The 7,938-nt window shown below is 40.0% G+C and overlaps 1 non-coding gene across 1 annotated transcript; it reads right to left on the bottom strand.

The window, feature by feature from the left end:
* Positions 1-2,001: 2,001 nt before the first annotated feature.
* trnai-uau (transfer RNA isoleucine (anticodon UAU)) lies at positions 2,002-2,095 on the bottom strand. The gene is made up of 2 exons: positions 2,058-2,095; positions 2,002-2,037 (listed from the first exon to the last, which is right to left on the bottom strand). It is a non-coding gene; the product is annotated as a tRNA-Ile (tRNA).
* Positions 2,096-7,938: the final 5,843 nt, after the last annotated feature.

Raw genomic sequence — 7,938 nt, 5'->3', positions numbered from 1 at the left:
CTGGGAACTCTTTGTTCTCTGGTTTGAATCTGGCTGGAAGAAAGGTGTTTTTTATGTTCTTTAATCAGAAAGTGAAAATTTGTTATTCACTTAGTTGTCCAACGAAAGCTGAGTAAACGGTGAAGCAGAGCCTCTTGTTCTGAATTCTTCTAACATTTTCTAGGCTTGTAGACTCCTCACTCTTCCTAAAACAAAGTGCCGCAGATAAAGATACAGTAGTTGTCGGGAGTTTAGTTCAGTGGTAGAGCACATACAGTACAGTACCTCGCATGTATGTGGCTGTTTTCAATCACCGGCATCTCCACTCTGGATTTCTTCCTAAGCGCGATATCTTTCCTTACTTGTGTGTGAATTTCAGCGCGACACATAAAGCCTTTGTCTGTTTTATAAAGATTCTATTTTAAATCAATTAAAACAAAAGAAATACTAATTAAATACACATAGAAAACACATGTATCTAATTAGAACATTTGGGCAATGTATTACTAGCAGTGGAGCTGAGCTCAAAGTAGAGCAGTTGATATTGTTAAACCACGTATTGTTTTTAAATGACGCTACTAAGCACTGGCATGGTGTTTGTGCAGTCCTACCCAACCTTTCTATTGACTGGATGAGTCTCCTGTTCCATCTCCAATTCTTTCCGCACATTTCGCCTGTTTCACCACCATTATCATTAGACTATAGCCACTAATACGAGAATACTGTTCTGAAAGACTGTCTTAAATAATAATGTTGAAAAGGGTAATGATAAGAGTTTTTTTTCATTAAGGTAACTGTACATTTGTCTGTATAGTACGACTTATTATCTGTATCTGCAAATCCCCAATATTAATGCTGTCTCCTGAGAAACACAAGTGTAGAGTCAAATCATATTAAATCATACAACAAATCTATTCAATTAACACTCCTATGTGACAGAACACATTTAAGACTTACACCCCTTTAAATATGTATTTCCTTCATTTCAGTTCTCTCCCCGGGATACCTGAAAATTCATTATAGCATAATAAAGTCTGTGCATGCATTACCTGTAATACAGCTACTAATAAAGATAACATTAAACTTCATTATTAAGATATCACGCTTTTATTAATAAAATATGTATTGATAAAATTCCTTGTGAATAATTGTAGTGTCTGGAAAGCACTTGTTCATTACTTAATGACGATATTATTTTCACTACATTCAGGACAGTTCCAATGTGATCTATTGTTCCGCTTTGTCTGCTTAGTCTCCTACTTTAGTAACGTCTGATGGGCAGCAGCTGTTATTTTAGGTTTGTTGCAATTGAGAACAGGTTTGGTACAGAGCTGCTGACAAATTTCAGCAGCCAGTTTGTTTCAACTGACCCGTTGTAGCTACCAATCAGAAGCAAGGAGAAACAAACATTAGTTTTGCCTTTTTTTAAAAAAAAAGGAAAACAGAGTAGTAGTTTATGTGGTAATTTCAGGTACAATGTATGAACTAAAGTTAACTAGTCCCACAGTAATGCGTGGGGTCCTATCAAGAAAAAAAATAGTTGTAACCCGAAAACACAACAAACACAAAACGAGAAGTCTTCCGGGAACCTAGGTAAATCCCTGTAGTAGTCTAGCAACTATAAAAAAACAACCAAACGCAACAACTTCAAAAGAAAAAGAACATTAAAAACAAATCTGGGGAACAACATAAACACAGAATCTAATGCGAGAGCTTTATCAAGTCTTCAGTGCTCCTCTCGTCTCAGTAGACCTCTCTCATATATTTGTGTACAGGTCAACTGGAGGTACACAGCTGATAGTAATTTAAGTAGGGAGCTGCATAAGCATGTGTGGGCTGCAAAGGTAAAAGTATAGGTTTATTCCATGCTGAAAAGAGAAGGAAACACAATGTTTCAGCTGTGGAGCCTTCTTTGATTGTGACTAGAAATAAACCTTTACTTGTTCGTTTGATGTTAATTTATCTCCATCAAATACCTAAGAGTACGTAAACTCAACAGTTGCTTTCAGTAGCTGAAGACACTGCTCCAGGTGAGGCTTGAACTCACAACCTCGGCATGACTCTGTTGTGCACTGCTGTATAAGTACCGCGCGCTGACCGATTGCGCCACTGGAGCTGAGCAAGTTGTGCTCCTCATACAGACTGACGCTGCAGAAACACGGTGAAAACGGTTTCGGTTGTGGATCCATCTCCAGATGAGGAAAAGGAACAGTAAAATAGCAAGGAAAATACAAGAAAAGAAACTGAAAGAATTGTGCTAACAGCAAAGGGGGACGGAGGGAGGTGGTCGGACAAGAAAATCAACCCGGCGGATTATTTGTAGCGACATTTTTGAGTCAATCAGCACACGGATTTCTCTTCATGTGCCTTAAGCTGTGCAGTTTGTATTTTCTATGTCGATAGGTTTCTTCAGAAGTCCAGTAAATTGACAATAATGGAGAACTAGCTGACGCACCCCGTCGTGAAGACCCTCTGTAAGGTGATTACACGTTTCATTTTCATGTCGCTTCCTTTACACGCAATTGCAGCCCCGACACTGAGAGAAAGCATGAGAAACGGCTTCAATTTCAATGTGAATCGCAGTACAGGCTCGATGGCTTCACATCTCCCATCAATCAAATAAAATTGCATTAAAGCGATCTAAATATGACTCTAAAGTACTGGGAAAGATGATTATTTTGAGCGTGCCTCTCAGGGCCTGCTATGAGGCTGAAGTTGGCTTCTTATTCGCCAGCTTCTTATTCGCGTTTATCGTTCCACCTTAAATGCTGCTGCTGTGATGTTATGTCGCCTTTTGCCTGTAGATGGCTCTCTTCGATCAGTACTAATTTGGCTGGAATACTGTAGACATCCTCAGTGAAAGGGAATATCCAAATAAATAGCGACTGTCCAAATTATATTTTTGTATGGAGTATATTTTAGAAAATTGCAAACCAATTTTAAAAACTCACCATAACATGGACTTGCACTGGGAAAAAGGTGATTGTGCTTTCTGCTTATTGCTACGGCCCTCCCCCCTGATTATAAAAACGTCTCACAATTCTGACACCGAGGTGTGAGAGACAATGTAATAGACTATCAAAATCCTGAAGTACAAGACATTTTAATGCACCATTTTTCAAATATGACCCTCTGATCTTGGCTTGTCAGAATACATTGCGAAAAAGTATGGCACGAATTGCACGAATTACAATGGCACAAATTGTTGAGAATATCGTTGACCTTGCCGATATTTGCAGGGGATATGAGTGTTTTGCACACGTTGAACTACAGCACGTAAGAATTGAGCTCCTTAGTCAATATCACCGGGGATGTCCAATAATGACGAACATCTGTAGCTTCAAGGAAACTTCGACTCGCACATGGAGTTTTATCTTCGAATGGAGGGTGGGAGAATTCATGTATACTCTCGTTGCTCATTAGCTCAACTATTTTAAAAATATGACGCAGATTTGTTCGAGAAACTTGTAATCGCCTTAAAGAGAGTCTTCTTGAAGACGTGCACCAGGTAGCTCTCCACTGTTAATTGACAGGACTTTAGAATAAACTGTTCTCATACAACCAACATACAAATTACACATCTTAAGGAACATGAAGAGAAATCTGTGTACTAAATAACATAAAACTGTCGCTGCAAATTATCACCAAGCTGTTTTACGTGTCCTAACACCTCTTTCTTTCCTACTTTGCAGCGAGCACAATTCTTTCTGTTTCTTCGTCGCTTTTTTACTGTCTCTTCCCCCATGTGCAGATGGATCCACAGCCGAAACTTTAGGTCGGTTCCTATTACTCTGTCCGATTGAAAGAGCTGTATTAAAGGCACTCCCATCTCTGCAGAAAAGTTATTGCTGCTCTCAACACAATATACTGCAGTCAAATGTGATAGCGATACAGTCACTGCGTGTGGGCTACGTGTTCCTGCTGTCAGCCTATTATGTCATGTTCATCCACACCCAGAAACATTACTGCTGTAGCACAAGAGTTATATAGGCGCAGTCGAGAGCGCATGAATCTCTTAATCTCAGAACTGTGGGTTCAGCTCCCACATTGGGTCCCTCTGTGTCAATTTGATCCCCCCAATCCTCCTAGCATGACCTGATGGCGTAACAGTGATACCCAGTACCCAGCGTAATTCAGCTTTCTTTCCACTTGATTCAGATTTTGATCTGAAATCATCGGCAGAAACAAGTTTGTCTAAATCGAGGGAGATCTGCTCACAAGCAAGTATTAAACACTTCATCATTTACTGTTTGAATACCACACTTTGTCAAAACACTGCCGCTTCTTAAGCTAATAAGTAACGGTTTTTGAGCACGCATTGTATTGTTAATGCTTATATTAAAAAAGCTTAAATTCACATAATGGAATTTGGACTGAACAAAGTAGTCCAGCCCCTTTACAACATTACATACCCACTGACTAAAGCTTAAAACTACAGCAGCAGGAGTAACAATAATGGTAACAACATGTTTGGAGTTCGGCATTTCATTTATTCTGCAGAAACATCGTATCGGAATGAACTGCTCGAGATAAAAGAGTAATTGCGGCTTCAGATCGTTTTTACAGAGCATTGCGTTGTTCTGTTCATACTGACTACACGCTTTAAATTTGTCATTTACTGCAAGCGTTTCTTTTCCAGGTTTTTCTGAAATTCCTTGCATTTGAGCCAGCACTAAAATATTTCATTCGCGTCGCTGAATACATCGTGGAAACGGTATGCGACAGTTATGTTCTCTTACTATTGAGACTCCTAACATTGCGAGTTTTTTGAAGACTTTGAAACTAAAGGGATGTAGTGACAAATGAAACAGGCACAGGTGGGGTTTGAACCCAAAACCTTTGGTTTACGAGACCGACACTTGACCACCACACCTCGCCTGGAGGCAGTAACAACAATAAAAGGGATACTTAACAAGGAGATACGCTGTAGCAGTGTGACTCCAACAGATGCTCCTGAAGAGACTGGAGGTTTAAGCCAGCTCCTTAGAGCGCTCGGCCGCGTTACTCACGACAGCAGCTTTTCAGCTCTTGTGGTCTGACCTAGTTGTGTTATGATGTGTGGAAACGACCACAACTTCGTTTTCTGAGATGCTTTCTCTCACGTGGTGAAAATCTCGACCTCTTTGGCATCTCTGGCTATAGTTCTTCTGTGGAGCAGGCTTTCACACCTCTGCTTATAGTGCCCTTGACTCATTTTATTTTTACAGGAAGACGCATTCCCTAACAATCTCTCCTGTTTTAGAAATGCTTTATGCGGCGTGTTTGATTCAACGGAAAAACAGTATTCTAATTGTACAATGCAGATCTATGCGGCATTCGTACTGGATTTGACTGGGATTCTCAAATACTTCTTGCAAAGGTATTCAGACTTTCTTGAACCTATAATAAAAACACAGACCTGAAACTCCCTAGCTTCCAATCTCTGATGTTGCTGTCCTTAAACTCGGACGTGATGTTCTGCAGACGTGCAGTGTCCCTTTACTCTCGTTGTTTTCAAAACGACCTCCGTTGTCGGGCGCAGTTGAAGTGGAACGGGCCTGACTGCACTGGAAAGTACGGAATGACAAAATGTTTCTACGGCTCAAAATGTCCCTTTAGACCCTCGTCATGTCTGTGTGAGGAACGGGCAGGTAGAGAGGTTTAACAGATGCTCATGATGTTTCACACGGGGTGTTACCTGTCGTAGTGTTTCAAAAGATGTGTTAGCGGACCACAGATTATCTTGAAAAGATTTGGGTTTGCACTGTCTGGGATTCAAACCCGACTCAATTATTTGGAAGGCGACTGTACCACCAACGCACTTCCGAGAAGCACCTGCAAATTATCACAATCCTCTCTCTCACCTACAAAGTTATAGAGACACAGACGTCCAATGAAAACTAATTTTATTCACTCAAGGCTTCACTCTTTTGTTGTGATGTCATTTTAATTAATATTAGCTTTGATAAGGTGTCGTTTTTGCCTCTTAAAGTTAAAGTCTGCTCCTTTCTTCCTGGTATAGAAATAACATGTTCCATCTTTGTTTAAAAACACCACTAAAAGTAAAATATTCAGCTCTACTGCCTGTGTGCATCGACAAGATATCTCAAAAGGACTTATCACATAACAACACGATCCTTCCTGTTACTATTCCTGTGGTTGGGGCGTTGTTTCACCCTTTTACGTTCTTCTACAATATTTGCAGACAGGACTTTATCACTCGAGTTGTACAGAACCAGTGTGCATCGGTCCATGAAAATCATCAGTACTGCTGTTTTTCTATGGATAGTTTAATTAAGAGCACTTAAAAGATGCAAAAAGCTTTCAATTAAAACAGAATTGAAAGACAGTCGAGTAAGGAGGTAGAAAAAAAGCTCTCTCCCGTCTGGGAATCAACCATCGTCGCACGTGTGACTGGATACAAAAATAACAGATTAATTTGTGCCCAGTCTCTTGAAGCTTCGATGCGATTATTTTTCCTTCCTTATTTCTTCATTCCCATGAATTTACTCTTCAGTAGAGGAAACGCGAAAGTGGGAAACTGCAGGCATTCTCTGCACATCTCTAAGTCTGTTCCATAAGCATTTCCATCGGGGTTGTAGCTCAGTGGTAGAGCGCATCGCATGCATGAGGTCCCGGGTACAATCCTTGCCACCTCCAAGTGCTTTATATTACAGTACTCACATCGCAATCTTCTGTTGAGTGAGAACTCGTGTTCAGTGAGAGCCAGGTTTACACAATTAAATGCAGGCACACTCGACGTGCTAGAGAGTTGCGCTGCTGTTTTAAATGTACCTCATTTAGTACTGTTAAATCCTAAATTATTTGAACTAATAATTTAGTTCAAATTCAGGAAATCCAGAGATTGCTTCACACTTGTCGTGGCTGTTGCAGAAAACACCTGTTGAATCTCACCCGGGATTTCCTGAGAGATCATTCAGCGAGCGAATCCTCCTTCTGAACTCCGCACTAAACTGAAAGCTTCACGAACTCCTCACTGCGTGTCCTGTACTGTTACAAGTGCTCTCGTGTAGATGTGAAGCACAGCCATAAACACACTTTGAACTTTTTCCGTTTGTTAAGGAAAATGCAAAAGAGCATGACAAGTATTGATCGTATAAAATATCCATGGCACAACTCGAGAAAGTACTGAAGGACTACACATCGACTTTTGATGATTACAAGAGATTCAAGAAACACAACCGTCCGCACCTGGGTTTGGATCCTAAACGCTAGAGTTAAAAGAACATAAGCGACGGATATGACCTATAAACTCTCTTAATTGTCTTATAGTTTATGAAATAAAACAATTTCTCAATAATTTCTAACTGTTGATAGACGATTTATTGAATTTTAACAAAATCACAATGCAAACTTTATCGGTTAAACTGTTATTCACATACTCTAACGTAGATAAACGTTAGTGTCTTCCGGTGTGTGAGACAATTTCTCCCCAAAATATTTGTTAGTCTGTCGGGAGGCTGTGTAAGGTGTTAAGAAATAGAATTTCTAAAAGACAGGCTCCCTAAGCTTAACATCAAGGCAGAAAAAATGCTGTTTTCTCTACAGAAATGCTCTTTAGATTTCAGCACTGTTGCAACTCCCTTTATAAAGGGTATGCACACGTATACAACCAAGGCATTGAAAGTTTTTTTTTAATTATTGTTCCAAAAAATGTTCCATTTGTTTTCTTTTTAATGTTGTTGATTAAAAGATTTTATTAAATGTGAAAAAAATCGGAATGTGAAAAAAGGTCAAAATGCTATTGAAAAAAATCAGTAATGTGAGGAAAGATGGATTGTGGGAGCCCCTTAACTACCCATGTCATGCTGTATTTCTCACTCATTCTACTGGGAGTGGTGCCGTCGCTTCTGGATAAAGTCTGTCAGTGGTCATTCCAGACGGGTCAGGTATGACTGCTCTTCGGCACAAGAGACACGTGACTTGCGAGGATCCCGACAGTGTCGACTTTGTTTCAGA

Source organism: Atractosteus spatula, chromosome 10, assembly GCF_055471065.1.
Source record: "Atractosteus spatula isolate fAtrSpa1 chromosome 10, fAtrSpa1.hap1, whole genome shotgun sequence".
Taxonomy (NCBI): domain Eukaryota; kingdom Metazoa; phylum Chordata; class Actinopteri; order Semionotiformes; family Lepisosteidae; genus Atractosteus; species Atractosteus spatula.
The sequence above is the reverse complement of the archived record's forward strand: the minus strand, read 5'-3'. Positions and strand labels throughout refer to the sequence as shown.